General features: G+C 41.7%; 1 protein-coding gene and 1 non-coding gene across 3 annotated transcripts in view; one reads left to right on the top strand and one right to left on the bottom strand.

Annotated features, from left to right (window-relative positions):
• WWTR1 (WW domain containing transcription regulator 1) overlaps nucleotides 1-15,944 on the top strand; it is a 138,416-nt gene that overhangs the window by 51,288 nt on the left and 71,184 nt on the right. The gene's annotated exons all lie outside the window — the stretch shown is intronic.
• Nucleotides 6,905-7,011, bottom strand: LOC133074255 (U6 spliceosomal RNA). Its single transcript, XR_009697108.1, has one exon. It is a non-coding gene; the product is annotated as a U6 spliceosomal RNA (small nuclear RNA).

The following is a 15,944-nucleotide window of genomic DNA, read 5'->3' as shown; positions in this document are numbered from 1 at the left end:
TTGGATAGATATTATCTGGGTATATTTTACTTTTAAGTTTAAAAACCACGTGATATGATGATAATCCTAGTCTTTTAGTTTGGGATATTACCACGCCGTCAGGGTTGTCAGGGTCTGCTCTGATTGAGTCTTATTTCCACTCAACACCATTTGGTAGTACTGAGAATCAGTATAATGAACAGCAGTGTGGGACTGTCCCCTCTTTTCAGCCGAGGTCAGCTGGCAGCTGGCGTACACTGTTTCTTTATTTTGGAAAGGTTTTGCTTGGGCAAAGACTCACTCTTTTAACCAAATCCTGCTTTTCATCTGTTTTTGATGGCAGTAGACCATATTTCCCAGCCTTTTGCAAACATTGCCTGTCTGGCGGGATTTCCTGGACACAGAACCCTTGACGACCATTACTGGCCAACTTTTTTGAACTTCAGTGATTAACCTGGTTATTTGTTCTGCATTTTCTGCCATGGGAACCAATAAGCTTAGCCTTTTGAAATTAGCCAAGGGTCTAAGAATAATCCATTTGTTAATCAGACCTATTGTTTCCCCCTGCCTATTAACTTTGATGAATCAAATCTTCCCTCCAATATCCAGCTGTTAATCTACACACCAGTACTATGTAGAGTGACATTAATTTCTGAATAAGGTTCCCACGGTAGACCTTTGTTGTTGAAGTTTTGAAATTCTTACATTATAGACTGACATGATTCAAACATGGCAGGAATGGAACATCAATGGCACATGATTAAAAATTGGTTGATCCATCAATGATAATTTTATAGACAGGTATCATTAAGTTGCTCTCATACACAGATCATAATATATAAAGTCTATATGTAATGAGTTGCCCTCGAGAGTAAGGCCGTCACTTTGTCACCTTATAAAGCTAAGCCTAAGGTAAAACCAGTTGCTGCCATTGGTAGACTGTTGATAGTGCCACTCTTCAGAGTGGTGGGCAGACCCCTCGAGTAATGGGAGATCTCCTGGGCTTGCACTCAGAAAAAAATAATCCTCACGCCCAAGTCTGGTTCCCTTTCCTCCGTGGGGTGGGTTGAGATGGTCTGTGAGATGTGTGATTCTCATGCTCCTTGCTGTCACTTAGGAATGTGGCACATTGATGCAGAAGACAGATTAACAAAGAGGTTAGATTATATGGTCTCAGGGTTTTTTTTCCATTTCTTAATATTCAAGGTGTGCGTGGAATGTACGTTTTTGTCTCCTAGGAGGAAGCGCTGATCATATGTAAGTGAGAGAGAAAAGGGGCTTTGGTTTAAAAAGAGCTATTTGATAACAGCTTTTCAGAAGCGCAGCCCCTCTAATATGTGATGAATGTATATGAGTTGCTGGATACTATTAGTAGTAAAACCGTTTATTTAGTAGGGTGGGGCTGCCTTAAAGATACCTGTACATCTGGTCTTCTCCGTAGTCTACTTGTGAGCTTTACATAGCACAAAGAGCTTGAGGAACACAGGAGTTCCGTTGGGGAAAGTTACAGGACTTACACAGTGTAGCAGAGGCTTATGATTTGTGGTGTTGTAATCAGTGACCCCGATAGAATCTGGATGAGTATTAAAGAATCCTAATGTTTTAATTGTCAGTCTATTTACATCATTATATAAAGCTTGATGGGCATGGGGCATGGTGATGTGTATATTTGAAACATCTTTGCAAGGCTCTTTTTTGAAAATAACACTGTGAGCTGCATTTGGATGTGTAACTGTTAGTCCTTATGGAAAAGTCTGTTTAAATGTATCTTTCTCCTGAGGGCTGAAACATAAAATAGAATTTTAAATATAAAAATGCTAAGACCCTAGCTTTGATGCTTCTGTCACTAAAATAGCAAGAAATTTACCCAAGGTTTACTCATTTTTGTCAAATTAAAAAAATCTAAACAAGTTAGCCAACTTTTTTTTTTTTAAAGATTGAAGTATAGTTGGTTTACAGTGTTGTATTAGTTTCAGGTATACTGTAAAGTGATTCAGTTAAACATTTATTCTTTTTCAGATTCCTTTCCATTATGTTATTACAAAATATTACATATCGCTTCCTGTGCTATACAGTGAGTCCTCATTTATGTTATATACAGTAGTGTGTATATGTTAATCCCAAACTCCTCATTTGTCCCTCCCCCACTTTCCTTTTGGCAACATGTTTGTTTTCTATGTCTATGCATCTGTTTCTGTTTTGTGAGTTCATTTATATTATTATTACTTTTTAGATTCCACATAGAAGTGGTATCATATGACACTTGTCTTTCTCTGTCTGACTTGCATCACTTAGTATGATAATCTCTACGTCCATCCCTGTTGCTCCAAATGAGTAAGCCACCTTCTTGAATGTGTAAAACTGTGGGGACAGTATGATCAAAAGTGTCATGAAGCCTTCCCCCTTCCACCCACACTGAGTGGTTATACCTACCACTGCAAGTTATAGTGGTTAAAAACACCACCTATATTTATTTTGCTAAAAAAAAATCCTGAATGATGCTACTCTTAGAAGTTTTCTCCATTCAGTTGAGTTTTATATCTCCTTGAAGAGGTTTGGAAAGAAAGTCTGCCAGTTGGAAGGTGAAAATGAATAAAAGTGTGGAAAACATAAATTTATAAGTGCAGCTCTGTAGCATAGAGGCAGAAGCTAAAAGCAAGTGTTCCTTTTCTTGAACTGAAGCCCAGCTGCAGATGGTAGGGTGGCTGTCAACTGCTTTTCTCCTCCTTGTTGCCCAGCAACGGACTCACATTCTTTAGTGGGAGGGGAGTGCTAATTCTTACCCCCTTTTGATTTTTCTTCACCCCCACCTGCTCTGTTTCCCTCTGGCTCTCTTTTAATACCGCATCAACTTCCCAGCTGTGACTGGACTTGTAAAAGTTAATCTTGGAGTCGTGTGCCAACCCAGGACAGATTGTAGGGGACCAGAGAGCATGGTCACTGCTGTGGCCTCTTCGAACCAAGCAGGAGGTGCCAGACTCAGGGGTGGGGCAGCCTGCAGCCTGCATTTGTTTAGAAAGTGATGGCTTGCTCTGTGCAGAGCCCATGGGGGAATTCTTGGACTCTACTGGGCTTAATTCTTTAAAATATTTATTTTCTTTTAATTTTGGATTCAGATTCTTAAGATTCTGAGAATCTTCTTTTCTCCTCTGAGGGACACTAAGAAGATTACAGAAAATTTCAAGAGTGCTTGGCGTTGGTGCCAGGCAGGCCTGGGTCCAGATTCCTCCATGATTTATGAGCTCTGGGGCTTCAGGCACGTCTCAGAACATAAACTTTTTGAACCTCAGTTCCTCATTCATAAAATGGGGATAATCTCTCTTTGCAGGATTGTTGTATTAAAGGAGATAACCATGCAAGGAAGATCCCTGAGATTCTGTAGGAGGCCGAGAGCTGGGAGGTAACTAGTACTCACAGTGTCAGGAAGGCTCTCTGACTTGTGTTCTTGACTTTGGCATTGTGCTGTGAGTTTTGCATTGTGAGATCTAAGCTAATGTGCTGCGGAGAAACAGATTATGCAAAGCATCTGGTGGGAGAATCTGCCTTTGTGGCTTCTTCTGGTCCACTGTGTATATAGATCAAACCCCATCACCTCTGTTCAGTATTGGCGCATGTTTGGGGGCCATCATTCTACTTGAGATGGACCAACACCCACCTGAAGGCACGCACTCTCTATAACAACTTGATAAAGTGGGTGGGAGGTCAATTCTTTAGAAAAAAAAAATAAAAATAATCACCGACTTTCCAGAAAGGTTTGTAGCAGAATTATTTTTCAAAGGGAGCTCTCTCTGCATTTAAAATGTGATTAAAATAAACCAAACGAAAAAGGATTTCAGCAGGAGCTTTCTGTGGCACAAAGTTAAGTCCACTTGTGTCCAGGGTTGCTTCAACTCCCAGCATCTTTCTCAGGGCAGTCTACCATTGTTTCCATCACTTACTAGTTTTTGTCTTAATCTTAGCTTCAGAATGCTTAGGCTAATGTTCATGAGTATATCTTCAAATGCTATTTTAGTGGGTTTTTTTTTTTTTTTTCCCCTCTCCTTCCTACTGGATCCTTGAGGCGTGGGGAATTTTAGGAAGTAAGATGGAGTGGCAGTCACTGTTGTCAGTCCGCATGTAACAGAGGGAAGGTCATTGCATCTTTTTCACCCTGTTTCCTCATCTGCAAAGCGCCAATACTGGCTATGCTTACTTAGCAGAACCACTGTGAAGTCCAGTAATAACAGCAAACACTTTTTTCCCCTCCATTCTGTGAATGTCCCCCCCACCACAAAACTGTATTTTTTTTTCTGTAGCAGTTTATCAGCTTCAGCCCTATCAGTGTGTGATACCCTGTAGTTTTTTCTTTTTATTAAACTTTTTGGAGTGTGGCTCGTTAATGATAGTGTAATAGTTTCAGGTGGACAGAAGAGGGACCCAACCATACAGATGCATGAATCCCTCCTCCCCCAAACTCCCCTCCCGTCCAGGCTGCCCCATACCCTGTAGGCACCATCGGCTGTGGAGCTGCAGCCCTGGTCTCCACCTGCTCGATGCCTGCAACACCCCTTTTCTGCCATTTTTGTCTCCAGACACATAGCAGACATTTACAGGCAATTATGATGTGCTGGGCACAATGCTAAGAGCTTTCTCTGCTTTAGTAACTTTAATTTAAAGATAAATCTGTGGGGTGGGTGCTTTAGTCCTAATAATTAAATGGTAGGTAATGCTGATTGATGGCTTTTTACCGGCCAGGCTTTGTTCGAAGGTCTTTTTATGCCGTAGCTGTTGGTGGGAAACTGAGGTGCAGAGTGATTAAGTCACACGCCCAGAGTTTAACATGTACAACGTAATGATTTGGTATGTGTGTATTGCAAAATGTTGCAGTCCATGGGGTCAGAAAGAGTCGGACGCGACTTGGCAACTGAACACCACCACCAGCGTATTAATATATTGCAAAATGATGAATATAACACCCATCACCTCATATAGTTACAGATTTTTTTCTTGCGATGAGAACTTTTAAGATCCACTCTCTAAGCAACTTACAAATACACAATACAGTATCGTTAACTATAGCCCTGCTGTACATTAATATCACCAAACCTTACCTTTTAACTGAAAGCTGCACTTTTTGACCACCTTCCCGCATTCCCCCCACCCCCTCCACCTGTTCGGCAGGCTCTACTTGTGATGTCATTTTACAGATAAAGAACTTGAGCATTAGAGAGAGGCTGGGTAACTTGTCCAAGGTCTCATAGCCAGTGAGAGGCAGACGTGGCCTTCAAACCCGAGTTTTTTCTGACTCCTCCACCTGCACGCTTGCCTGTTGTGCAGCATGGCCTCCAGAGACTGAGGTGAAGGGATTAGGTGCCGCTCTCGGGGCTCTTTGCCCTCTGTTGCCCTAAGAGCAGAGAAAACTCGCATGAGGGCAGGTCCCCGTCAAAGGCCCACTGCGGCAGAGCGGTCTCCTGGTGGATTCAGAGCTGCAGTTTCCACTTCCTGCGGTCGGACGGCCCCTGTGAGGTGGGCTCTGCACTTTTCTGAGTCCGTGCACTGATTTCGCAGCGGGTGACAGAGTGGTCTTCCCGGGAGAGCTCTGGTGCCAGGGCCTGCCTGGGTTCCAGCAAGGGTTTTGGGGGCAGAGCTAATTCCCCAGTGCAGAATGGTCCAGGAGAAAAAAACATGCCCCAAGGCCCTCGTGTTGTCTGTGTCTGAGAGGGCTCATCTATGGAAGATGGCCAAGAGCAGACTTCAGGATTTTTCTTAGCACATTTACCATCCCCTCCCCTGATTACAAGCTGAGAGGGAAGTGTGCTGTCCGACTCTACAAATGGAATTGTAGGCACACTGAGCTAATGGTGTCTCTCCAAGCTCTATCAGTTCAGGCAGAACTTTGAAAATTAATTGGGGGGGTATTCTACTGAAATTTATTTTGGTAACTTGAGACCAGAAAAAGTTGGGAAGATTTTTATTGGTAAAGAGAGGAAAAGGGGGCTCGCCTGGTAGTCCATGGTTAAAATTCCGAGCTTCCACTGCAGGGAGCACGGGTTTGATCCCTGGTCAGGGAACTAAGATCTTGCATGCCCCACTGTGTGGCTCCCACAAAAAGCAAAAAAGAGAGAGAGAGAGAGAGTGAAGAAATACTACAAAACTTGCTATTTTTGACATTTTTGTATATAAAATTTCAAACATGCATGAAGTACAATGACTACCTATTTATAATATTTATATAAACCCCTTACCTAGATTTAAAAATGGTCAACATTTGCCATATTTGCATCCTATTCTTTAATGGAAGTATTTTCAAGCAAATAATAGATGTATTTTAACTCTAAATGCTTGAGTAGTTATCTCTAAAAATTAAAGACATATTCCTGCATAACAAAATTGTCATTTTCAGACCTAAAGAAATTAACAATGATTTTTTAAAAAATTTTTTGAATATTTTCCAACCCAGGGAAGTACTGAGGAGTGCACTCTTCATTTGAATTCAGCAATTCTGAATGTTTCACCACACGTCTCTTGGTGTATTTTCTTTTTTCACTAAACCATGGTTTCGCCCTTGTATACTTCAGCATGCAGCTCCTAAGAGTAAGGACATTCTTTTGCACAATAGCAAATACCATGATTACCCAAGAAAATTAGCCTTTGTTAAATAATATAACTTAATATATAGCCCTTGTTCAAATTCTCCCAGTTGCACAATATCTTCTGCCACTGTGTGTGTTCACATATTCCATGCTATAGTTTCATGCCTCTGTTTTGATTCAGAAAAGTGCTCCTCTCCCCTTTACCATTTTGTTTCTTTTTCACAATATTAAGTTTAAAAAATTTTTTAGACTAGTGTTCCACTTGGGTTTCTTAGGATGACATTAGATTGAAAATTTTGACAAAAATACTTGAGTGAGTTTGTGTATTCCTTTTTTTTTTTTCTCTTTTTTTGAAAAATATGGAACGCTTCCCGAATTTGCATGTCATCCTTGAGCAGGGGCCTTGCTAATCTTCTCTGTATCCTTCCAATTTTAGTATATGTGCTGCTGAAGCGAGCACAGTTTGTGTATTCCTTATTGCATGAAATCAAGATACAAACAATACTTTCTTAATATCACCTAATTCCCAGTGCTTACTCAGACTTTCCCAATTGTTTCAGATTTTTCTTTGTTTTTGTTTTTTTACAGTGGTTTGTTCAGAGGAAATATTTTGCACCATTTAAAAAAAACAAAGTAGAAAAGTAGACTAGCTTTAATGCTGTTCCTGGTAAACACTCAAGGTTAATGTTTATGTTTCTGCTAGATGCCAGCCACATCTTTTTTCTTTTATAGAAATTATTTTTTAAAATGGAAATCATTTAAAAAACGACATTTCTCTTAATTACCTTAAAAATGTACTATAATTTTTATAGAAAAGTACACAGACCTTAAGTATGTTGCCTGTTGAATTTTCACAAATTGGACACACCCACACAAGCAGCTTTCAAGAAATAAGACTTTCCTAGCACCTAGAAGTACCCCATCTGCCCTCTTTTAGACCCTCACAGTCCCCAAGGGTATCACGCTTGATGTCTGGTGTGATGGGTTCATTAGTCTGCTCAAAATTGCTTCTAGTTCCCTAAAAGAACGAGCACGAACTGGAGAAGCCATAAAAGATATGTGTATTTTAGTTTGGAATTATGAAAACCCACCTTCAAAGACATTGTAAATGATATACTGTATATATTTTCACACAGAATAATTCCCACAACAATGTTTTACATAATGGTTTCATTCAGAGGCTTCCCCTGCTTCCCGGGAAGTGGGATTTAATCCAAAACGCTAAAGGTTAAGTTATCAATGGAACTCAAAGGGCATTTTGTTTCCATTTGGATAAGTCGTTTAATGTTTTTTAAGTCCACGCATATGTTAACAATGGAGGCAGTCAATTATAGGGGAGCTTAGCAAGGCATTCCTGGAGTTCTCCTCAGTGATGAGCATCCTGAAGTGAATTCAGGAAAAGAGCAACTATTTTTCATGGAAGGAAATTATTTTAATTAGTAACTTGGAAAGGATAATAAATAGATAATTCTGAAGTTGCTTGGCTTTGGGACAAGTAATTGCATTGAGCATGCAGTTGGGAAAAAAAAAGAGGAAATAAAGAAAACGAGGCTGGGGGCATGTATAATCAGTTCGGTGCAAGTAATTACATTATGAAGGCTTCATGACAATTTTATGGTACATTAACAGTGCAGAAAAGCATGCACCCTGCATTCTAGTAAGAAGGCTGGCCGCACAGTGTATGTGTAAGTCTCTTGACCCAAGGTTGGTTTTCATGAATTTTCAGGCTGTCGGGCTCGGCAGCTGCTAATAGGTAACCACCTAATGGGCTGAACTAGGCAGGGAGATGGAATCCCACTTGTAGTGTCCAGAGAAGCCTTCCTAGATCCCCAGTGGTGGTGGTCGTGTTCATTGCTGAGCCGTGTCCGACTCTTTGCGATCCTGTGGACTGTAGCCTGCCAGGCTCCTCTGTCCATGGAATTCTCCAGGCAAGAATACTAGATGGCCAGTATGCCCCATGTAAATTGGGTCTCGAGGGTCCTGCAATGTGCCTCTGGGTGGTATTGTTGTAGGTTTCTGTGGGTGACTTTGCTCTGTGTGTCTGGAGTTTTGTTTTTCTTTTTAATTTTTTAGGGGGTGGGGGCGGGGAGCAGATAGGAATCAACCTTCTCTGGTGTGGTTTTCAGTGTGACATGCCCTGGTGACATTAGTTGCAAAGTGACTTGCTAAAATTAGAAGGTGAGATTGAACAGCTGGGTTGATGGCCTAAGTGCTGGGTTCCCACCAGTTGTTTCAAGGGGATGGAGCGGAGCCACCCAGAGTGGTTTGCAGCAGCTGTGACCCCCGAACCAAGGAAGCTACATTTTGAAGCCACACTAAGAATAGACAGACTCTTACAAGCTCTCGATTTTGAAGTAAGGAAGAAAGCTAAAAGCTTCTGGGTGCAAAAATTCAGTTTACTCTTTAAAAACACAAGTTTAATTTCCAGCTTTCATAAATGGAAATGTATATAACAAACATGAAATAGTTTGAAATCATAATATACATACACATGCCCATATATGTCTCTCACTATCTCTCTCCAGCCCTATAATCTTTATACGAACTCTGCTTTGGATAAACTCTGTCATCAGGTTGCTTTGGTATTATGGCTTCATAGCATTACACTCACATTTGCCCACTGATTCTGGATGCGAGCTGCCTATGTTTTTTAATTCCGGTCAGTTGGGTATAAAAATAGTGCTATAATAGCTGAAGTATGGGAGGGCACGGCAACCCACTGCAGTATTCTTGCCTGGAGAATCCTGTGGACAGAGCCTCGTGGGCCATAGTCTATAGGTTTGCAGGGTCGGACACAACTGAACAACTAACACTCTCACTTTCTTTCATTTTCGCGTCTGAAGGACATTGTGTGTTCAGGCAGTGCCGCTGAACTGAGTCTGATGCTGTGCTTGGAATAAATACCACAAATGGTATATTCTGATGCCTAAAATGTATTCTGCCTGCATGAGTGCATGCTAAGTTGCTTCAGTCACATCTGACTCTTTGGGACCCTGTGGACTATAGCCCACCAGGCTTCACTGTCTATGGGATTCTCCAGGCAAGAATAGTGGAGTGGGTTGCCATGCCCTCCTCCCGGGGATCTTCCCGACCCAGGGATGGAACCTTCGTCCCACATCTCCTACATCAGCAGGCGAGTTCTTTACCATTAGCACCACTTGGGAAGTCCAAAATATATTCTACAACATATTAATAAAGTGAAAGAAAAGATCACACCTGAAATGAATGTTAGGTTAAGCTAATTCAAACACAGAGCTTTTTTTGTAATAGTGCAATTTAGGAGGGAAATGTAGCATTCAGTGTTTCCCAAGTTTATTTGATAACAACACTTTTTTTGGGTGCTGGTTTGGGGGTTTATCTTCTAGGACTTAAATCCCATAGAATGTACTTGAGGTTACACTGCCTGTAAATGCATCTCCTCTTAGCCAGTATGACTGAGCCCAAAAGCTTTTGTCACCTGAGAAGTAGATTCGAGTTAGGTTGAATGTCAGATGAGGTCCCTCTGTGAAGTGAGGCTGTTGGCAGACTCAGAAGTGTCTTTCCCTACAGAATGACTTAGTGTTAATTACCTCGCGTACCCCCACCTCACAGCACACTTTCATTTTCATCTTTTTGTCAAAATAATTGTTACCAGGACTCTGGGAATTTTCCAGACCAAAGCTCAACCTGGCTTATTTTATCTTCCTTTTGTAGGACTAAAGAAAGAAAGTGAAATTGCTCACTCCTACTCTTTGCGACCCCATGGACTGTAGCCTACCAGGCTCCTCTGTCCATGGGATTTTCCAGGCAAGAGTATTGGAGTGGGTTGCCATCCCCCTGCCATCCAGGGGATCTTCCTGACCCAGGGATCAAATCTGGGTCTCCTGCATTGCAGGTAGACACTTGACTGTCTGAGACACCAGGGAAGCCCTTGTAGGACCATGTTGACAAAAATTTGTTCAAGGAACATTTTGGAGCAAAATAAGAAAATACAAGTAGTTTATTTAGATAGTCATATAAAGTCACATTTCTGTCATTTTCCTCTTGATTTCATTTCAGTGTAATAACAGACTTCTCTTTTCTCACATAGACAGCATATGATGATTAATACGTGCACATATTCTTGCACTTTGTATTAAAATTACATGTCTGAGTATGCACATGTGACCCTTTTCTCAAAAAGTCATTTAAAGTGAATCCAGATCCTATCAGTTCTTAGCTGTTTCTTCTAATATAGCTGTTTTCATTTCAGAGCACATTATAAAAATGTACTTTGTGTAAATGTTAAAAATGTAAATATCATAAAACGCTTAAAGGGAGTAGCTTAGGAAAAGTAGCTTAGAATTATCTCTAATGCTTCTTTTTTCCCATTAAAAAAATAAGTAGGAAAGATTAATCTACACTTAAGTAAGTATAGTAGTGTGTGTGTGTGCTCAGTCGCTCAGTTGTGTTGGGCTCTTTGTGACCCCATGGACTGTAGCCCGCTAGACTCCTCTCCTCTGTCCATGGAATTTTTCAGGCAAGAATCCTGGAGTGGGTTGCCGTTTCTACTCCAGGGTATCTTCCCAACCCAGGCGTTGAACCTGGGTCTCCTGTGTTTCCTGCATTTACAGGCAGATTCTTTACCATTGAGCCCCCTGGGACGCCAATTGTAGTCAATTACAAAAGTTAATAACCTAACATTTATAGAATTATAAATGAACACATTTATCAAACATCAAAAACATCAATATTTGAATATTTTCCCTAGTAATCAGCATTAATAAAGACCAAAGACAAGTCAGGCTGAAGCTGTTATTGTCAGAGTTTCTGAAGGAAGGAACTTTCCAGGAGGCGGGACCTTTAGCAGCCCCAGTTCTGGCTGGGAGCCCTGCTCTTGAGAGCCATACTCGGTTGCGACCGATGTGTCTCCAAATCCATCTTCAGAGTCTTTTTACCTCTTCCTTTTAAGTCACAGCAGAGAGTCTGGCTTTGTATTTGGTTTAGTTTTTTAAAGTAGTATTTGTCTCTCTTCCTCTCCTTCCTCCCTAACATCAACTACAGGATCACATGGAGCTAATTTGTTTTACTGTCACGGGAGTCCTTTTTCTTGACCGGATGGGCCTGATTAAAACCAGGCCAGTTAAAAGGTCAGCTTTGTAGGCAAGTGCATACACTCCATGACTCAGTGGTTCAGGAGGGATGAGGAGGGATGTCTGGTGTGTGTTCAGTCATGGCTGACTCTGCGACCCCATAGACTGTAGAAGACCCCCCTCCCCGCCTCCCCAGGGTCTTCTCTCCGTGGAATTTCCCCGGTAAGAATACTGGAGTGGGTTGCCATTTCCTCCTCCAGGTAAGGACTGAACCTGTGTCTCCAGAGTACAGGTGGGTTCTTTACCACTAAGCCTCCTGGGAAGCCCACAAGGTGGGACTGTTGAAGCAAGATGATGAGGGGAAGAGTCTGTCTTGTGGGACCCGTTCTTCCGAGGGACAAGGCCTGTCGGTGACGTTGTTCCGGGACAAAGTCAGACTATCAGCAGCACCATCTGTCTGTACCCTCTTTCCCTTCCTTCCTAAAGTTCAAGATGATTTGCATCAGCCTCTTTGGGTTCACAAGGCAGTATCACGTTATGGGAAAAAAAAGCCTAAGACCCAACTCTCCAATAAGATTGGGCTCTCAGCTGTGTCACATAGGACATCAGGAAATTTATTAAGTCATTTAACTTTTCCCAACTCAATTTCTGGATGTTAAATATGAAGGTTAGTAAATCTGCTATGTGAGGGTCCTATTAAGGTAATTTTTGGAGCTTTGAAGTGCTATGTACATGTCAACTGCTACTGTTAGACATTATTATTACCATCATTACTGTGAATATTGTGATGTATGACTAATAGTCATTATTATCATGACTGTCACTGTTAATGAATGTCACTATTAACTTCATTCGTATGTTCACTCATTCATTCATTTGACAAACATTTATTTATTGGCACTTCCCTGGCCAATGTCTGTGTACATAAGGGTGGTGCTAGTGGTGAGGAATCTGTCTGCCAATGCAGGAGACGCAAGAGACTCAGGTTGGATCCCTGGGTTGGGAAGGTCGACCCACTCCAGTATTCTCGCCTGGGAAACTCCATGGACAGAGGAGCCTGGTGGGCTACAGTCCACGGGGTCGCAGAGAATCAGACACGATTGAGTGACTAAGCACATCGTACCCTGGTGATCTAGTGGTTAGGATTCAGTGCTTTCGCCGCTGTGGCCCAGGTTCATCCCTGGTTGGGGAACTGAGCTCCCGCAAGCCCTGCAGGGTGGCCGAAACCCCAGCAGCAACAAGAGCAACAGAAGCCTTTATTGAGTGTCTACAATATGTCCGAGGTGGTGTACTTTCGGGGTCCATGGTAAGCCACGCTTGGTGGTGGTTCAGTTGACCAGTTTGCTGAATCAAACTAGAATAAATTAATAATGCTTTCATTTGTTTTGGAGGCTGTTACAGCATCCTCTAGGCTTCATGTCCTTCCAGGGACCAGTAAAGAACAGATTTTCCTGGATGAGTTTTTTGAACACTTGATAGATAAGGGTACATAAGTGATGGGTGATATGTTTGATACAGTCGCTGAGAAACAAAATATTTTGTCAAAGGAAGCTCATTAAATACATTTTTTCCCCTCCTTGCTTTTTAAAGTCATTTATTTCATGAGTAATTTTTGAATATCTGCTGTGGGTCTTCCACACTAGATCCAATATTGGAACTACTGAGAACTTAAAAGCTTATTTAAAGTCTCCTTCAATTCAACATCCTTTAAAAAAAAAAAATCGTCTCATGGAAAGGAAAAATCTAAATGTGTCCTGTAGAGAAAATACCATTTCCTTTGACTGTTTTTATGATCTTTATCCTGCTTCTTTCTTTACACCGAGTCCCTCTCTGACTCAGTGGGAACAGCTTCGCAGTTCTGAAGGCAGGATGTGCCTTGGAGTGGGAGAACGGGGCTTGTGGTTGGTCATCAGACTAAATCTAAACCATTATTTGGAATGACTATGTAATTAACGTGGGGGTTAAAAAATGAAAAAATACAGCTGCAAGGGTAGTTTTCTTCCTTTAATAAGAAAAGAAGTCAGGAGGCATGAGAAGAAAACAAACACAGAAGCATGAGGCATGCCTTCTCTTTCATGAGAAGAGAATCAAAGATGCATCGTAATCTTTCAGGAGACAATAAATGCCTCTCCCTTCTGGATCAGGCAGATGACAGCAAGAACGGCTCCGCAGCTGGGCGTCTCCAGAGCAGACAGGTGCTGGATATGAGATGCCTCCGGTGGTCCTGTGAAGTGGAGACAGTGCTCCAGGTGACAGGCCTCGCTTGATCTGCCGGAGGACAGAGCCGCTCAGTCTGTTGACGCCTGGTTCACCGTCCCCCGGATCGCTCTAACAGCTGCCAGGGGCAGCCATGAAATATCGCTTAATTAGAGAATTTCCCTTGATCCTCTTTATCCCTTCTTCCCGCTCCCCGCACCCCGCTGCGCGCCCCTCCCTGCTTCCCGGCACCTTTAGGCTGAGCACTCGGGAGTGTTGGGATGGTGCCTGTCCCAGCTCACAGCTAAGGGACTGGCAAGAGGTTCAGCTACAAGAGGTTCAGTGAGCTGTGGGCTTTTTCTTGGAGGCTGTAATTAGCAGTGTTAAGTTCGAATGTGGAATGCAATGTTATTTTTTTTCAGCAGGAAGCGAGTTTACTTGGAGCAGAGCAGAGGAGGATAGCTTTTCTCATTCTTTCTCTCCTTTTTTTTTTTCCTGATCGGAAAGTAATGCTTATTGTAGAACATGGAGAAAATATCAAGAAATCTAAACATATGACTAAAGCCTACTTTCCTCTTATTCATATGTTTGGATATTAACCAAAATAGCATTATGTTCACTTTCTATTTAACAAGTAGAGATCCATGTCATGTGTAATGTCTGTTCAGTCTTCCGTGGTCTGGCTGACCCATAATTTACTGAACCATTTAACACATTTGAGACATACATAAAACTGCAGCAGACATCCTTGCACAAACATTTTGCATACTTGCTTATTGGTTTGGAATTATGTTTGTAATTAACAGGGCCATGAAATGAGATTGTCTCTGACATTAAATTAAGATGATCAAGGGCTGATGTGGTGGTTCTCCCATCCAAGTACCAACCAGGCCCGACCCTGCTTAGCTTCCGAGATCAGACGAGATGGGGCGCGTTCAGGGTGGTATGGCCGTAGGCTGGTGTGGTGGCTCTGCGTGCACTTGTCTCTTTTCCATTGTCTTTTTCTTACTGAGTAGCTTTCGTTCCTCATGATTTAAGAGGGTTGCTGTAGCTCTGGTCATAACGTCTACTTTCCAGGCTGGAATAAAGAAGGTGGAAAGCAGAAAAGACTGTTTATCCCTTCTGTTTAAAGAACTTCCCTAGAATTTCACACAGCCTTCTGTTTATTGTCTCTGACTTAGTCTGTTGGCCACACCTCGCACCCAGAAGAGAGGGCGCGTAGATATTCAGAAGCAGCTGGCCATCTCAGCCATATCTTTCTGTTTCCTTGGTATGTGTTTCGTGGAGGAGTTTCTAATGCAAAGATTTTTCGAGGATTTTGTAATATGTTGACAAACTACTCTCCAGAAAGAGGTTACCAATTAAGTTTAGTAAAATATGCAAGAGTGACGCTCAATGAGGCTATGGGTTCTTTGGTGACTATTTTAAGGGCATTTTAAAACTTTTTCCTGAAACTGTGTTTTTATCTTTTTTTAAAATCATACATTCTGGAGAGAGTTGATGTGGGGGTTTCTGATACAATTTTTTCTTCAAATCAAGGTCTGTACAAGGAAGAGTATTCCTTCCAAAAATTGGAAGGATGTTGGCCTGAGAAGTCAAATGTTATTCACACATGTTTCCTCCACTTTTAAGAACGCTTGTTTGGAGATTCAATTAACAAGTGAACCCAGTTTGAAAACTTTTCCTGCCAAGCAATTAAAAAGGCACAACCAAGAAGCTGCTCACTCAGCCCATGTTGATGTTAAGATATAAAAATGTTTGATCTCTGCTACACCATTTCCTATAAGTTTAAAAATCATATCAAAATTAAAAGTGTATACACCTAAATAGATGTTTTTTACTATGGGAAGTAATGCTAGCTATAATATGTTAGTGAAGAACAGTGGGGTTTGGATGGGTTAATAAGTCATAAAAAATTGAAAAAATATATTTTCTGTTCTTTGTTAAATATATATGTGTGTGTGTGTGTGCACGCATGCATGTGTGTATGTGTGTGTGTATATATTTTGGCTGCACCGTCTGGTTTATGGGATTTTAGTTCCCCCACCAGGGATTGAACACGGGTGCTCGCTCAGCAGTGAAAAGGCAGACTCCTAACCTTTGGACCGCCAGGGAATTCCCAACAGTAGTATATTTTTGATTAACA

Source organism: Dama dama, chromosome 19, assembly GCF_033118175.1.
Source record: "Dama dama isolate Ldn47 chromosome 19, ASM3311817v1, whole genome shotgun sequence".
In the NCBI taxonomy this organism is placed as follows: Eukaryota; Metazoa; Chordata; class Mammalia; order Artiodactyla; family Cervidae; genus Dama; species Dama dama.
This window is presented reverse-complemented; position numbering and strand designations above follow the sequence as displayed.